The sequence below is a fragment of the Sorex fumeus genome, unplaced genomic scaffold (genome assembly GCF_029834395.1).
Source record: "Sorex fumeus unplaced genomic scaffold, SorFum_2.1 ptg000013l, whole genome shotgun sequence".
NCBI classification, from domain to species: Eukaryota; Metazoa; Chordata; class Mammalia; order Eulipotyphla; family Soricidae; genus Sorex; species Sorex fumeus.
This window is the reverse complement of record NW_026606070.1, coordinates 3,480,912-3,496,879: the sequence shown is the minus strand read 5'-3', so window position 1 is coordinate 3,496,879 and position 15,968 is coordinate 3,480,912. Positions and strand designations below refer to the sequence as shown.

At 41.2% G+C, this 15,968-nt stretch overlaps 1 protein-coding gene and 1 non-coding gene across 3 annotated transcripts in view; one reads left to right on the top strand and one right to left on the bottom strand.

The window, feature by feature from the left end:
• The window catches only part of ARHGAP24 (Rho GTPase activating protein 24), a 750,703-nt gene that overhangs the window by 497,726 nt on the left and 237,009 nt on the right, over positions 1-15,968 (top strand). The window lies entirely within an intron of this gene.
• On the bottom strand, positions 11,789-11,895 carry LOC130020865 (U6 spliceosomal RNA). Its single transcript, XR_008792060.1, has one exon. It is a non-coding gene; the product is annotated as a U6 spliceosomal RNA (small nuclear RNA).

Here is a 15,968-nt window from a genome sequence, read left to right as displayed (position 1 = left end):
TCCGTGACATAAAGGAGACATGTTTCAAAAGAGACAAATGGGTTGAGTCATCTTTCATATTTTCCATTATGCACTGATGCTTTTTACACATAGTTCCTGAGTCTTTAAAAAGTATACTTATATCATAAATGCCCTCATTTCATCAATTTTTTGCACACATTTTAGTAAGGGATTAACTAGGTGGTGTGGAATATCATAGATGGGCCTTACGACACAGTCAGCCATGAAGTTTCCCAATCACCAATCTGTATATTCTCAGTATCCTTACTCCGAATTCTAACCTGTGTTTAATTATAGATGCAAGGTTCAAGTGAAGGACTTTAATCAGGATTCTCAGATCTAGTTAAACTAGCACTTGGGGAAAATGAAAGGGGAGTAAGTAGGATAGTAGATACCAAACAGCAATATTGCATGTATCTGTTTGCACACAGTTGTAGGAGATAGGAATGGAAAAATCATTTAGGGATAGCAACTCAAGATATTTATTATATGACAGATTGCAAATCACCGTGGGAAGTGTGTAACATAAAACAGTGTTTTTTTCTGCAAAATAAAGTACAAGAGAAATTCATTGATGTATGAGTTTTCAACCACTAGACTGACCTGAAGGCTGGGAGTCTGTTTTCATTTCTACAGGGAATACTGGCTCCTGGCCTCACCCACATATTGGTACAGGGTAGTACAGTCTTGCATCCCAATCACTTCTTGGAATACACACAGTCACTAAAAGACTGAGGAAGCAGACGCACCAGTAAATGACCACAGTTACATGATACCTTTGCTGTATCTTAATTAAAATTAATTCAAGACTAGATTTCTTTTTTTTAATTTACCCTGTTCTGCAGTGAGAGAGTTTCTAGAGTGGCAAAGGTGTTGTAAAAAGCAGTAATGTGAGAATCTATTTTTTTTTTTTGCTTTTTTTGGGGGGGTCACACCCGGCAATGCTCAGAGGTTACTCCTGGCTCTGCACTCAGGAATGACTCCTGGCGATGCCCGGGAGACCAGATGGGATGCTGGGAATCGAACCTGGGTTGGTCGCATGCAAGGCAAACGCCCCACCCACTGTGCTATCACTCTAGCCCCTATTTTTTTTAACTGTTTTCTCAGATGGAAAAAAAAGTAAACTTTAAAAAAAAAAACGGGGTGGGGGGCGGGGTCGCTTACTTGATGATTGTGAAGATTGACTTAAAGATTAGCTTCCAGAAATGAAGAAGCTAAATTAAAAGTTTACTATATAATTAAGAATTGCCATGTAGGGTCTGAGCTATTAAAATTGTGAAATGCCATCCTCCCACTTTTACATACATGGTTGATTATGAAGTGTCACGCTCATTTTTTATTTCTCAGCAAACTTTCTTGTCCCTTTGTCCCATCACCTCGTCCAGAAAAATTCTCACTAAACTGCCACATTGGAAATAATATGTTTTTTTTTTGTATTTGATTGTTTTTTTTTTACCGTGAATTTAATTTATTGTATGTCTGTGAATCTCATCTTTTTTTAAACATCCATCTCCGACCTTCACATCTTAAATGGATGCTGGTACCCTCTGGCTGTGTGGTCTGGCTCATCAGGATATGGGGGGGCGTAATGTTGCCAGACCAATGTATATCTGTGCTTTGATCCTCGGAGAGCTAGATTACCCTGGAACCTGAACTATAGAAAGAAAGAAACTGAAGGGGGAGAAGCAAGAAGAGGCCCAGACACACTCGTGGAGAAGAAGTCTTGTCTCTATGTATCTGAACCATAAAAACAACAACGGAAGCAGGAGATCCAAATTGCAACAGCCAAATTGAAAATTGTGCCTGCGAAGGCAGTTCTGGGGTGGGAGAGAAAATGGGGGAGTTGACTCTTGTGATGTAATAGGTTTATAAAACTGTATAACTGCAATTCAAAGTTGTTCAACTGTGAATAACGTTGTATGTAAATCACAGTGCCTACATAAAAAAAAAATACTAATTGTAAAAAGCTTTAAAAAGTGACCAATGAAAATATCACCACACGGTAAAAGATCTAGTAAAGTTATTTTAAAATAATTTGTTTAAAAGATAACCTTGGATGTTATTATTTAAGTTTCTGTTGAGCAGAAAAGAAGTACCAAGCTTGAAACAAGAAACGACAGAGTGACATTAAAACGTTCCAAATGGAACATCTACAAAGTAGATTCTGAAACAAGTAGTTTTATATATTTAATGTAATCCTTAGAGCAGAAGAGTCCATAAAATTATATTATAGGTTCAATTGAATTTGTCGGGGAAGGCAAATAATTTAGGTTAGCTAGTCCCTTGTTTTTCCTGCCTGATTCCTGGGGTGGGTATGTGCAAACAGTTTAAGTCACCATGTACAAAATACACAGCAACACTGCCCTCTACGGTTTCTCTGTAAGGTTGCCACTCACCTTCAAATGCAGGAACTGTTAGTTTTAAGTGAACACAACTCAGATGGAAGGTTTGCAGTGTGTTTGGATTTGATTTCTGCCATGGCAGTAAGCAACTTGAGGCATCTTTCTTTGTCTAGCTAGCCTGCCTGCCTACAGAAGTCAGAGAATGCAAGTACTAACACAAGCCTTGTTGCTATAAATAAGGAAAAACAGTTCTTAAAAGATGTACACAGGCTTACTCAGATTAAGAAAGTGTCTTATCTTCGGTAAAGTCAGTGACCTACATATAGCTCAGGAGAGTGTTTCAGTTTAAAAGCAGTGACACAGCTAGATAGTCGTCTCTTTTGAGGTAGAGAAAGCACTGGCAGATTAAACTCCCTTGTGCCTGGTCTTGAAAATTCTAAAGTAGGAAGAAAATATGATGGAAATTAGCTTCAAGGTCAGGTGTCTGTGTTTAAAGTTTAATTGTAGATGCCTATGAGACAGTAGGGCTGGAGTGATAGCACACGCGGTAGGGCGTTTGCCTTGCACACAGCCAACATGGCCAACTCGAGTTCGATTCCTCTGCCCCTCTCGGAGAGCCCGGCAAGCCACCGAGAGTATCTCGCCCGCACGGCAGAGCCTGGCAAGCTCCCCGTGACGTACTTGATATGCCAAACACAGTAACAAGAAGTCTTATGATGGAGACGTTACTGGGCCCACTCGAGCAAATCGATGAACAACGGGAGGACCATGACCATGACCATGAGACAGTAAGAAGTGACTAGTTATATAAAACCTTAAGGCTTAGTATAAAAAATATGAAAATAGAATGGAGGCAGAAATATATTTTATCCTACAAATATGATTTAGAAAGGCAGAATTCTCGGGTACATAAAGCCAAATTCGTATTTTTCAAGTCTGCGTGGTACACTATGTGAACTTTGTCAGGTTGTTAAAACTCTTGGTACTTCCACTGTGAAATTGCATGATGATTACATGTAAGTACTACCTGGGTTTTTGCTAGCATTATATTACTATTTTAAGAGTAAGTATTAGAATAAATGTGCTTATAAACACATGCAAGTTGTAAAGGAACTGAGTGTTCAATTTCATGTGGAGGATGCAATTTACTAATTTAAGGGAAAAGGTAGGGGCAATAGTATAAGGAATTAGCAGTTATTTTCCAGTGTTTGAGATGAAATTGCTGCTTAGTCTTAGAGTAAATGAAGAAAAACTTTCCATTTGAAAGTATCACCAATGGTTTTTTTTTTCCTGCTCTTACCCTGCTTGCTATATTCTTTCACATCTCTGTCACCCTCACTTTTGTCAGTCTGATTGTCCTCTAACATGTTAGGATATGGACACCTACATCTCCTGTGATGTTCTACACCTCCTCTCATGCAGAGATAATGAATACATTGTGTTTATCTCCTGCCCAAAATTCCTAGTGCTGAGACATCAGCCCAACATGCAGGAGACATTTAATTTCGGCTCACCAGCTCTGGCCATGGGAAGAGAAAGAAAATTTTGCCTCAGGGATATAAACCTTGCTTGTTTTTTGAGTCACCACCCGGCTGTAGAATTTAGGAACGTATTTTATTCTTTCTCTATAAACTGCCTCCAGTTTACCAAGTTTTATATTCACATAGTTGCTTCTTGTTGCAGGAATATAGAAAACACTTTCCGTGCTATCTCTGCTATATAACATTGTTATGCCTTTAGAAAAATCTCACTTCATCTTCCAAAGGAGGGAAAAAAAACGATTCATTATGTGTCTGAGGGATTATTAATTGCTGTTGAAGTCATAGGAAATACACATTAAAGATTTATCAGGATTCTTCTGTTCTCTTGTAATCTTATAACTGTTAAACTATGAATTACTTGCATATTCTTTGAAAACCGTGGTCCTTATAAATAAGATCTTAATCACAGTGCATTTTATTAGCCTTAAGTAAAAGTGATTTCAGAGTTTCCTCTCCATGGCATTAGCAAGAGCAGCTACCATCATCCAACTGTGCCCTCCAGTGTGGGACCAGAACCAACTCTAGGAAGGTAACACCAAATAAATCACAGTATCAACCCTGATGGATTTTTTTTAGTAGGAGAAAACAAACCAATAAAATTGTAGTTACTACTTAAGTTTCAAGTAATGATAAATGCAATGGTGTTTGGTTTTGGTTTGCAGGCAGTACTCAGGGCTTACTCTGGGTTCTGCATCCCAGGCCGGGGACCAAATGGAGAGCCGGTAATGCTGTTTCTCTAAATAAATCAGAAGATTGCAATATGGGACTGGAGCGATAGCACAGCGGGTAGGGCATTTGCCTTGCACGTGGCCAACCCGGGTTCGATTCCCACCTTCCCATATGGTCCCCTGAGCACCGCCAGGAGTAATTCCTGAGTGCAGAGCCAGAAGTAACCCCTGGCATTGCTGGGTGTGACCCCCCCCAAAAAAAAGGAGGGAGGAGGAAGAGGAAGGAGAAGGACGAGGAGGAGGAGGAGGAGGGGAGGAGGAAGAGGAAGAGGAGGAGGAGGAGGAGGAGGAAGAGGAGGAGGAGGAGGGGGAGGAAGAAGAAGAGGGGGAGGGGGAGGGGGAGGAGGAGGAGGAGGAGGAGGAGGAGGAAGAGGAAGAAGAAGAAGAAGAAGAAGAAGAAGAAGAAGAAGAAGAAGAAGAAGAAGAAGAAGAAGAAGAAGAGCAATATGGAGTGGTGGGAAGAAGTTTCTTGTCACTGGAATCACAGTTCCATTTTGTTACTCCTGACTCGGCACTCAGGAATTACTCCTGGCGGTGCTTGGGGAACATTATGTGATGCTGGGGATCGAACCTGGGTCGGCCGCATGCAAGGCAAACGCCCTCCCTGCTGTACTATGGCTCCGACCTCAGTTTTCAAATTTTTATTAGCATCTCTGGTTCTAGAACCAGAACAGGGACTCTAAGAGGAGATTTAGAAACTGCAGAGCTCAAGAGAATCAGGGCGGCTGTACCCAGGCCCCATCAGATATTTTCCTGCTTGGCTTCTTTCTGGCACCCCGGAAATCAGCTTGCCTCTCCCTATCTCTTTCTCTCATTACTCCTTTCTTTCCATTGAATCTCCCCCTTCCTTTTTCACTCGAGCGGGCCCAGTAACGTCTCCATTGGAGACTTTGTTGTTACTGTGTCTGGCATATCGAATACTCTCGGTAGCTTGCTGGGCTCTCCGAGAGGGGCGGAGGAATCGAACTCGGGTCGGCCGTGTTGGCCACTTGTCTACTGAATAAAATTTTGAGACATCTGCTCCCTTCTACAGAGTTTTCCTATGGTTTCACAGCATTATTTGAATTTTGTCTATAATCTTTTTTCCCCCTTTGGGAGGGGGCTCCCAAGTGTTGTTCAGAGAGGGGGGCAGGCACCCATGTTTCTAAGGCCACCCCGGCCTTGGGTTCAGAGCAAGGGCCTTCAGAGGGGCACTACTAAGGCTCGGTAGTGCTGGGGTACCCAGTCACTCCGGCAATTTGGGGGCCTCGAGGGTTGCACTCAGAGATACTCGGAGTGGAATCATGTGGAATCGAACCCAGATTGGGCACTTACAAAGACACATACCCTAACTTCTGTACTCTTTCCCAGGCCCCTTTAAAATAATTTTTTAAATTATTGTAAAAACACAACAAAAATACAAATTGCATGAAAACTATATACATACAAATTAGTGTCTTACTGAGTTACTGTCATAGATCATTAATCGCCTGACCAGATTTCTATACATGAAACTGTGTATACAATCATCATGTCTGTGTACTTACTGATAAGTAAATGATTCATAAACACCCAATCACTTGCAAATTTATTGGTTGTGTTCTTGTTTCATTCCTTTTTATCACTTGATTTCATATGCGTTTGATATCAGCTAAAATTAAAGTTATTCATTTTAATAACTGCATGGCATTTCTTTGTGGGAATAGAGTAATAATTAAGTTTTCCATCAAATTTTTAAAATTTTATTTGAGACATCATGATTTACAATACTGCTAATGATAGGGTTTCATGCAGATAGTGTTCCAGCAACAAACCCTCCACCAGAATGCCAGCTTCCCTCCACCATTGTCTCAAGATCCCCTCCCAAACACACCCTCCCTTCCTCACCCTTGATAAGTTCATTTCTGTAAATCAGTGCTCAGATTCTGTTGCCTTTGACAATTCTTCATTCCCTTGCTGTGTTTCTTTATATTTCACATACAAAGAGAGACTGTTGGGTAACTGTCTCTCTCCTTCTTACTGTGTTCAGCACAATTCTCTATAGTTTCATACATGTTGCAGCAAATTGCATGATTTCATCTTTTTTATAGCTGAGTAATAGTTCATTGTGTATGTACCATATTTTCTTTATGCAATCATCTCTTCTTGGACACTTTGGGTTATTTCCAAATATGAACTATTATTGCATCAAGTTTTTAATGGACATTTTGCTTGCCTACTGTATTTGTTATTACATGTTTAATGGACATTTTGTTTGCTTACTGTGTCATTACAAACAAACCAGTAATTTCATGAAGCTGTATTGGCATCATAGCTGGTTCAAATGCACATGTATTAAAGGTATATGTTAAGGGGATCATAAAAAATTTTATGAGCCCTTGTCAATACAGGCAATTGTTTTTGGTGTAACCTATACAAAACTTAAATTTCTAATAGCTATTGAAAAGGAGAGGAGATATATTTGAAGCTAAGTGCAGTTGGATCAAGTGATAGAATCATATCGATTTCTACCACTGTCATATCATAGTTTCCTATAAACTAAAACCACATTTGCATTCAGGAATTCTCCTGAGTGAAAACTTCCCATTCCTCTGGTATCCAGACCAAGTAAATGAACAGGGGAGAGACAGAATCATGAAGCGAGATCCGTGTTGATTTCAGGACGGCATTGGTAAATCTTCATGCTAGACTCAGTTAATGAATACAAGTAAAATACACCTTTAAACAGGTGAGGGCCTGAGTGATAGGACAGCAGGTAGGGTGTTTGCCTTGCACACAGACCACCTAGCACCATATGCACTGCCGAGCACCACCAGGAGAAGTCCAGGTGTGGCCCCAAAAACCAAAACCAAATTTAAATAATAGGTGAGATCATTTCCATAGCACTGCTTAATACAGAATTTGATCTTCAGTTCTTGCACGATAAATCTACTTTTCCCTAGTCTCTCTCTTCTTTTAACCCCTCTCACTCTTGTCTGTGCTCCGAGTTGTCATACTGCAGTTAAACAGGAAGCACCCTTGCATCACACACAGCTGGAAGCTACTTTTGTCCAGGGAACCAACCGCATTGAGCTGCTGTGTCCATTTCCTGGGCACTCACTTCTACTGTCCAGGTGTAGAGCCCAGGCAGGGACCTCAGACTCAGACCTCACAAGGTTTGAAAAGTCTTCATCCAAGTTCTTGTGTGCAGTCTCTGCGGATCTCAGGGAATGAGCATGACTTCCCTGATGTCATTGTGCACCGTTTGCAAACGATCACTACCTGTCAGCAAACAGCAGGCCCTCTTTTCCAAACGTTCTGTCAGGGGCCTTCTCTTCGAGCGAAAATCAGTCCTCTGAAGTTTGACTTCTGTTTTGAACCTGTTTTGGGCTAATTATCTGGTCCCTTCTGCATGTTGAACTACGTATGTGTTAGTTTTGCTCTTGGAGTTACATGCAGACATTCAAATACTGTTTCAGATATGCCGTGCATCTCATTAAGGGCTACACAATATGGATTAAGTATGAATGGCTGTTCCTGTTTCACGTAGGAGAAAGGGACATGTGGTTGGGGTCAGCGGGAGGGCTGCCAAGGACGTGGGGAAGAGACGAACACACTTTTTGACCCTGGCTTTGACGTTTAGGGTCTCCATTCTGTGGGGGAAGTTGCTGTAGCTCTGTGTGTGTCAGTTTCATTTTCTGTAGAATGGAGTTAATAAATCCCACTAAAATGAATAGAGAGGGTTTTGGTTGTAGTTGTTGTTTTACCAGTGGTCCTCGGGGTCTGGTCTTGGCTCTGCTTAGGCATCACTTTGATTGGACTCAGGGAACTCTTTGAGATGCTGAGGATTGAACCCAGGGCTGCTGTGTGCAAGGCAAGTCCCTTACTTACTGTACTATCTCTTCAGCCCTGGGCTGTGTTTCTCATTTGTTACTTGAGAAAATAGGTGCAAGATGTTTGGCATTATACATGGCACAAGGAGACATCAAAGAATTATTAACTTTAATATGTGGTTCTCGATTACTGGATAGACTTACTTGTAAATTCTACCAGAATTTTGAGATCATGGAGAGTTTATGGTCAGAGATGATATAGCATGAGTTTTTGCAACATTTGCTAAAACATTGTCTTCCAGAACAAGAACTGAACCTGTTTCTGGCTAGTTATTTAGTGTATATTTAGGTAGGGAATGTTTTTGCATGGCTACAAGAGAATGAGGGAATGGAGACATATGTGTCTTCTGAAATTCCCTTGTCACTTGTTTAGAAGATTAAAAACTGCGCTTCTTTCCTTTTGGGGGGAGTTTGGGTTGGGGGCATACCACATCCAACAGTGCTGAGGGCTCATTACTGGTGGTACTCGGGACCATTTATGGTGCCAGGGATTTTACCAGTACAGTTTCAGGCAAGGTAAGCACCTTACCCCCCATACTATATCTTTGGCCCCAGAATATATGATTTTAAAGCTAATTTCGCTAATGCCCAAAAGTAGGGAGAGAGTATGGGGGAAATTGTCTGCCATAGAGGCAGGGGGAAGGTTAGAAAGGGGAGGGTATAGTGAGGACATTGGTAGTAGAGAATGTGCACTGATGGAGGGATGGGTGTTTGATCATTGTATGACTGAAACTCAAACATGAAAGCTTTGTATCTATATCTCATGGTGATTCAATAAATAAATAAATAAAATAAATTTTTAAAAAATGAAACTAATGTTTTACTGACAAGAAAATCTCTTGTAGAATGAAAGGCATTTGAATTGTCTAGAGATGTTCCAATACTGGGAGTACAATCTGATCATTTAAATTATGTCCTTCAATTTTATTCCTATTTTATCTTCTGGGCTTAACAGTAATGTGAGTAATGTCACTACTTTCCATAAACCTTTAAGTCTAGGAAGAGAAGAAGACTCAATTATAGTTCTCAGTACTGTACAGTGATGACTATGTGAAGATTTCCTTTCAAAGCCTCTTTACACATGCACTGGTAATAAGAACTGTCATCTCCTCCATTAGCTAGAAACCCTCTATCTTAATGCTGAAGTAACTTAGTCTTTGAATAGGCACATGGTTAATATTAGTGTTTCAAAGTCAACATAGAGCAATTTATAGGCCCACACATAATAATTTATGCACTAGTCGATGACTTCCTGGAATATTTCCTGTTAAATTGGTTTTGAAAAAGAACTGTTCACTTCCGAAGTCTTTGGTTAGGTCAGCATAATTCTTTTGCAAATGAGACAATTTTCTTAAAAAGATGTTTATTTAGCAATAGTTTTTTACTAAGTAATATCTTTCATTTAACTTTGACTTTGAAATTATAATTCTCATTGACTCTACACAGCACATGTTTCTCATGTATTATCCTTTTAAGGCTGACTTTCTTGATATCTTGGATTTTGTCATATTCTCTAGAATGGTTTACATTAAACTGGGAAAAGAAGATGGAGGGCAGAGAGAAGAGCGAAAGCGAGAGAGCAAAAGAGAGTAGTGCAAGAGAGAAAGGGCAAGAAATAATTTAATAATTTGGCTGAGTAGACTTGGAATTTTAAGTTCTCATGAGCAAATGATGTCTAGCTTTGACTCTTGAGACTTCCAAAAAATAACCAAGGGCAAGTAGTAAGAAGATTTAAAGTCTGCTGAGTATTGAACACAACCATTGGGAAAAAGGGCATTGAACTACATCAGAACTGAACTTTGTCTGATTTGGACATTTGTGAATCAGGTGACACCGATCCAGACACTTAATATTTTTATTTCTCTGTGTGCAATTATGTAAAATTAGGATAATTCCTGTCTTGTCCATTTCTCATGGTTTTAGAAAAATCAGATTGGATAATGCATGTTCAGAAGCTTGAATAAATTGTTATCCACATGAAGGTATTGGTGTGGATCGCCTCTTTTTATATTCAGTCTGCTTTTTTGAGAAAAAAATAAGTTTTTGATTCATCTAAGTCCTCACTGTGATTCTCCTCCAACAATTGTCAGTAAATTTTTTGATTTCATGGTTCCCCCTAGAATCATAAAACATGTTTTTTGGGGTTTTTTTGAGGTCACTTACCATCCTAACATATTTATGGTCGCGGGGGGGGGGGGGGGGGAGTCTCCCATTCTGTTAACTCATTTACCTGCTAAGATTCATTGCACATAGTTCAGAAAAGGTTCTCGTGATGAGTAAGTCTGTTTCTTATCTCAGTACAATATGCTTCTGAGTGTATCTGATGCCAGATGGCAGGATGTAAGCATGTCGGAGCTTGTAGGGTGCCCAGAGTTACAAAATATGAAATAACAACGCCAACACACTGTTTTCACAATCACAAATTCTTCAGTACTTGGGTAAAGTGTTTTCTTTCTTAATTTTATTGGAAAAGAAATGTATTTCCCTAGTCACTGATGGGGGGCAAGTTTCAGTGATCTGTGAAATGCCTATTATTTAATACAGGTTATGACTTGGAGCACTGACTCGTGTTTTGTGCCTAGCATCTCCTAGCCAAAAACCAAACAAACAAAGATACTCTGATATGCAATAATGTTTCCAGTTACGATAGCCAGTGAATGATCAGTATACTCATACCCTCTCAATGATTTTGTTTGTTTTGTTTTGTTTGGGGCATACCTAGCGATGCCCAGGGGTTACTCCTGGCTCTGCACTCAGGAATTATTCCTGGTGGTATAATTATAATGTAAATACCTGAAGACTAAATACCTGAAGACCATATTGGATGCTGGGGATCGAATCCAGCTTGGCCACAAGCAAGGAAAATGCCCGACTTGATATACTATTACTCCAGCCCCTCGATGATTTTTTTAATACTCACAATCACATACAGAGTCACATATGGTAAGTATTTAGGCAATTCTGTATATTTAGTCAAAGTCACATTTTTAAGAAATTATTTATTTTAATCCACAACAAAAAACAGAGGTCTAATTTTAAAATGTTGACATGTCAATTTCAAACATTTTTATAGTGTAATTGCAGGATATCAGTTAGTAACCTTTGTTTATGTTTCTCAAAAAAAGAGCCCATGTAGCTAAATCCTTATTACCCTAAAGTATAAAATTCATAATTTCTCAATAAAGTAAGAGGGCATGAACAAGGTAATAAGATATTATGCCAACTCTTTTTTTTTTCCTTAAAATTTTATTAGTGAAACACCATGAGGTACAGTTGTAGATTTCCAATTTTTTGTGCTTGGGTTTCAGTTATACAATGATCGAATAAAAAATATGGAACACTTCACGAATTTTCGTGTCATCCTTGCACAGGGGCCATGCTAATCTTCTCTGTATTGCTCCAATTTTAGTGTATGTGCTGCTGAAGCGAGCACTCTTTTTAATTTATTTTTTTCAATGACTTGAAAGTTCTCTGTAACTTTAACAATTTGTGAGTCAAGGAAATCTTCATACTGTCTAGTGAGAAAAATTCTCGTCAATCACACTTAAGACAGCACGAATACCTCTGCCACCTTTGGTGCATTTAGTCATGCTTTATTTAGCTCCTGCAGTTGGCTTCTGCTGACCTCTTGGGCCAGCACTAAGCTCACAGCCTGCTTAGTGAGTCTCTGCATAATTCCACAGTTCTAGTTGACCATGGCAGGAGAGGGCGGCAGGGAGGGGGCAGAGATGAATAACATTACAGGGCATTACTGTGGCCCTAAGTAATCTTAAGTATGTTCCGAAGTTATTTTTGTGTTTTCTGGTTTGCCTTCTGACCAGAGTTGAGCAGTTGTCTGAACGTTCTCGGAATCTAGATTTTTCCCCCAGAGGTCAGATGACCTTTCTTAGCCTAGAATGAATAAACTTGATCTGTGGGTCACATTACCTCGCTGTTCCCCAGACCTACCTTCATCCTGCTTGGAGCCCTTTGTGAAGGTTGGGTGGGGGGCGGGGACCAGATATTCACTAAAACAGCCAGGAGTCATTGGAAGCAATTTGGGTTGTGTGCGTGTGTGTGTGTGTGTGTGGGGGGTGACTTGCTAGATTCTATTATGTGATTTGAAGAGAAAAAAAGACTCTAAGAATTGAAATGGAAAAGTTTATGCATGATTCCTTCTGTTTAAAATACTTGGCTGGACGGTAGTTCAGTGGGTAGGGTGCTTGTCTCATAGATGCTGACCCAGGTTTAGTTCCTGGCACTCCCTATAGTCCCCCAACCACTGCCAGGTATGATCCCTTAGTGCAGAGCCTGGTCTTAGCCGAGAGCACTACCGGGTGGACTTAATTAAATAAGTAAATAATAAATAAATTGAAAAAATTAGTAAGGTTCATTATTTGTGTGTGTTTGCTGAAACAAACATGAATGAACAAAAAGCCTACCCTAGTCTAATGCAAGCAGTCGGTGCGTCCCTGGCATTGTTCAGCTCCATTCCCTGCAGGCAGCAGCGTGGATAGGAGAGAACAGGCCTTGAAAGGGTCTTCTCCTGTGCCTAAGCTAGCAGCTGACCACTGCCGAGTGGCTATTGCAGAAGTCCTCATCCCACTGGTGAGACTGAAGGACAGTGGCTCTGGCCAGAGTTGACCGGTGAGAGGAACAAAGGATGCCAGAGGCGGGCATGTCCCTGCAGCAGCTGGAGCACCACGTCTGCATCCCGAACTCCATCCTGGCAGGGCGTTTGCATGGAGGGAATGCCTCTCACACTCTCTCCTGCTAAGGACACTGGGCTGAGGGTGGGCAGTGTTTGAGGAATGGCAGAAACACCCAGCTCCTCTGGGGCCTGGGCAGGTGTGAGGGAGGGAGGACGGTGATCGGGCGAGGGTCCGGGAGCGTTTGGGTGCAGGAACAGCTTGGTGGAAGGCGGGGCGGCAGTGGGGAGCCGTGGACCTCTCAGAGCACAGATGGTGGAAAGGCAGAAATGGAATCACTGCTGCAGAAAAGATGGGTGGGCTGCCCTCGGGGCATGCCCGGGGACAAGAGGTGAGGGACGGGAATGGCTGTAATTTCTTCTAATGTGGATTGAGTATGAATATTATGTTTTTTGATCATTATGCACCTTTGAATGTATCCCAGAGGAAGGTATAAATTGTACAGTTCGGTGCATAATTAAAATTCCACTTTCTTCCCCGAATGTGGCTCTTGTTATTAAAAGGAAGAGCAATATAATACACCATGGTGCATTTGCCTTTAACCCTTACATGACTGGAGGAGTGTTCGTCTCAAGCTCAATTTTGCTGTTTCTTTTAGAAACCTTTTTGCTTAGAGGCAAACTTAGAAATCTACAGACACCGAGAGCTTGAGGAGGAAGACTGCAATTATGCCTAGGATGAAGGTATAACTGAGAGCTAATGGAATCTAAATAAGGGGAAGATTACTTCCTGCCAAAGAATCAGGAAATAATTTTATGGAGAAAGTGACATTTGGACATGCTCACAAAATGTATGTACAGTGTTTACAGGCAAGATGGTAGAGATGATGTTCTAATAAAACAGGAGCAGAATAATTCACTGGAAACTGTCTTGCTTAATAAAGAGACATGGATGCTTGTAATATTGACATAGAGGTTGAACTCCGCTTGTAAAAGTCTTTACTTGTAGAATGTTCAGAAGCTGGAAATCTAGAGGTGGAGATGGCCTGGGACTATGGCCTCAGGGGTGTGCAGCGTGGACCGTGATTTACTCCCCCAGGCGTTATGGTCCTTGAACTCTGCAGGGTCTGGCCCTGTTGGGTCCTGCCACCACAAGCACCTGAATGGCACCATGTCCTCAGCCCCTTGCGTTGAGTCACCTGCCATATTGGCTGAGAACGGTCAGCAGTGACCCCAGCACTTCCTGGGGAACCCTCCCATCTTCAGCCAAGAGGCAGCATCTCCGTGTCTCTGCAGGTATGGGATAGAGACATGCTAGGAAGTGGGTAGCAGAGTCCTGGCCCTAGACAGCGAGTCTGTATAGTTGTAAGATGGCAAAGCACCAGGGAGATTCTATAGAACCAACCGCATGGGTCACTGGAACTTCTACAAAAGGTGCCTTCTTAGTTCTGGGAATAAGAAAGATAGTCCTTTTTTTTTCTAATTTTTTATTAGTGAATCACCGTGAGGTACAGTTACAGACTTACAAACTTTTGTGCCCTGGTTTCAATCATACAATGATTGAGTACCCATCCCTCCATCAGTGTCCATTCTCCACCACCAATAAGTCCAGTATCCCTCCCACCACCCCCACCCCATCACCCCCCACCGCACCCACCTCTGTGGCAGGTCATTCCCTTTTGTTCTCTCTCTCCTTTTGGGTGTTGTGGTTTTCAATAGCAGTATTGAGTGGCCATTGTGTTCGGTCCATAGTCTACTCTCGGCACACATCTCCCATCCCGAGCGGGTCCTCCAAACACCCTTTATTTGGTGTTCCTTTAAGAAAGATCGTCTTCTTCAAAGCTCATAGACTCTAATGAAGCATCGGTTAGGATGTCTCCAAAGACAATCTCCCCCCATTTTCAAACTTCAACACTTGAGAGAGACAATGAAGAGGTTAAGAAAAGAGAAAATGGTGTCTTGTTCTTTCTAAAGTGTTACATATAGTTGATAGTTGTGGGTTGGGAGCTTCATTTATTAAAAGGAAAATAATTGGGGCTGGAGAGATAGCACAGAGGGTAGGGCGTTTGCCTTGCATGCGGCCAACCCGAGTTCGATTCCCAGCATCCCATATGATCCCCTGAGCACCGCCAGGAGTAATTCCTGAGAGCAAGAGCCAGGAGTAACCCCTGTGCATCACCAGGTGTGACCCGAAAAGCAAAAAAAAAAAAAAAAAAAGGAAAATAATTTTTTCTTTCTAATTTCTTCTGCCAAAATATTGGCTTTGCTTAATACTTGTTCGCATATTTAATTCAAGTTTTTTGTCGAACAGTAATTTTAATGAAGTGTCTGATTTTAACCATAAATAATAAACAAGGCTTAATCTCTAAATCAAGGGAAATTTAAATGGTTCAGGATTGCACTATTTTAATAAGGTAAAGGTAAGTAAGGTAAAGGTAAAGGCCCTCCCGTTGGTCGTCGATTTGCTCGAGCGGGCCCAGTAACGTCTCCATTGGAGACTTTGTTGTTACTGTGTCTGGCATATCGAATACTCTCGGTAGCTTGCCGGGCTCTCCGAGAGGGGCGAAGGAATCGAACTCAGGTCGGCCGTGTTGGCTGCTTGTAAGGCGAATGCCCTACCGCTGTGCTATCGCTCCAGCCCAGGGTTGGAACGATAGCACAGTGGTAGGGCATTCGCCTTACAAGCGGCCAACATGGCCGACCCGAGTTTGATTTTAATAAATTATAATTTTATTGAAATGATATTTACTGTGATGCTGAATTGATCTGAGAATACTGAAGTATTATATATCAAAATTTTGAAAATAATTGGATCATATAACAAAGTTTGCTTTTAGACTCTTATTGGTACATTTTCAACTACCTGAAATCTATATTTC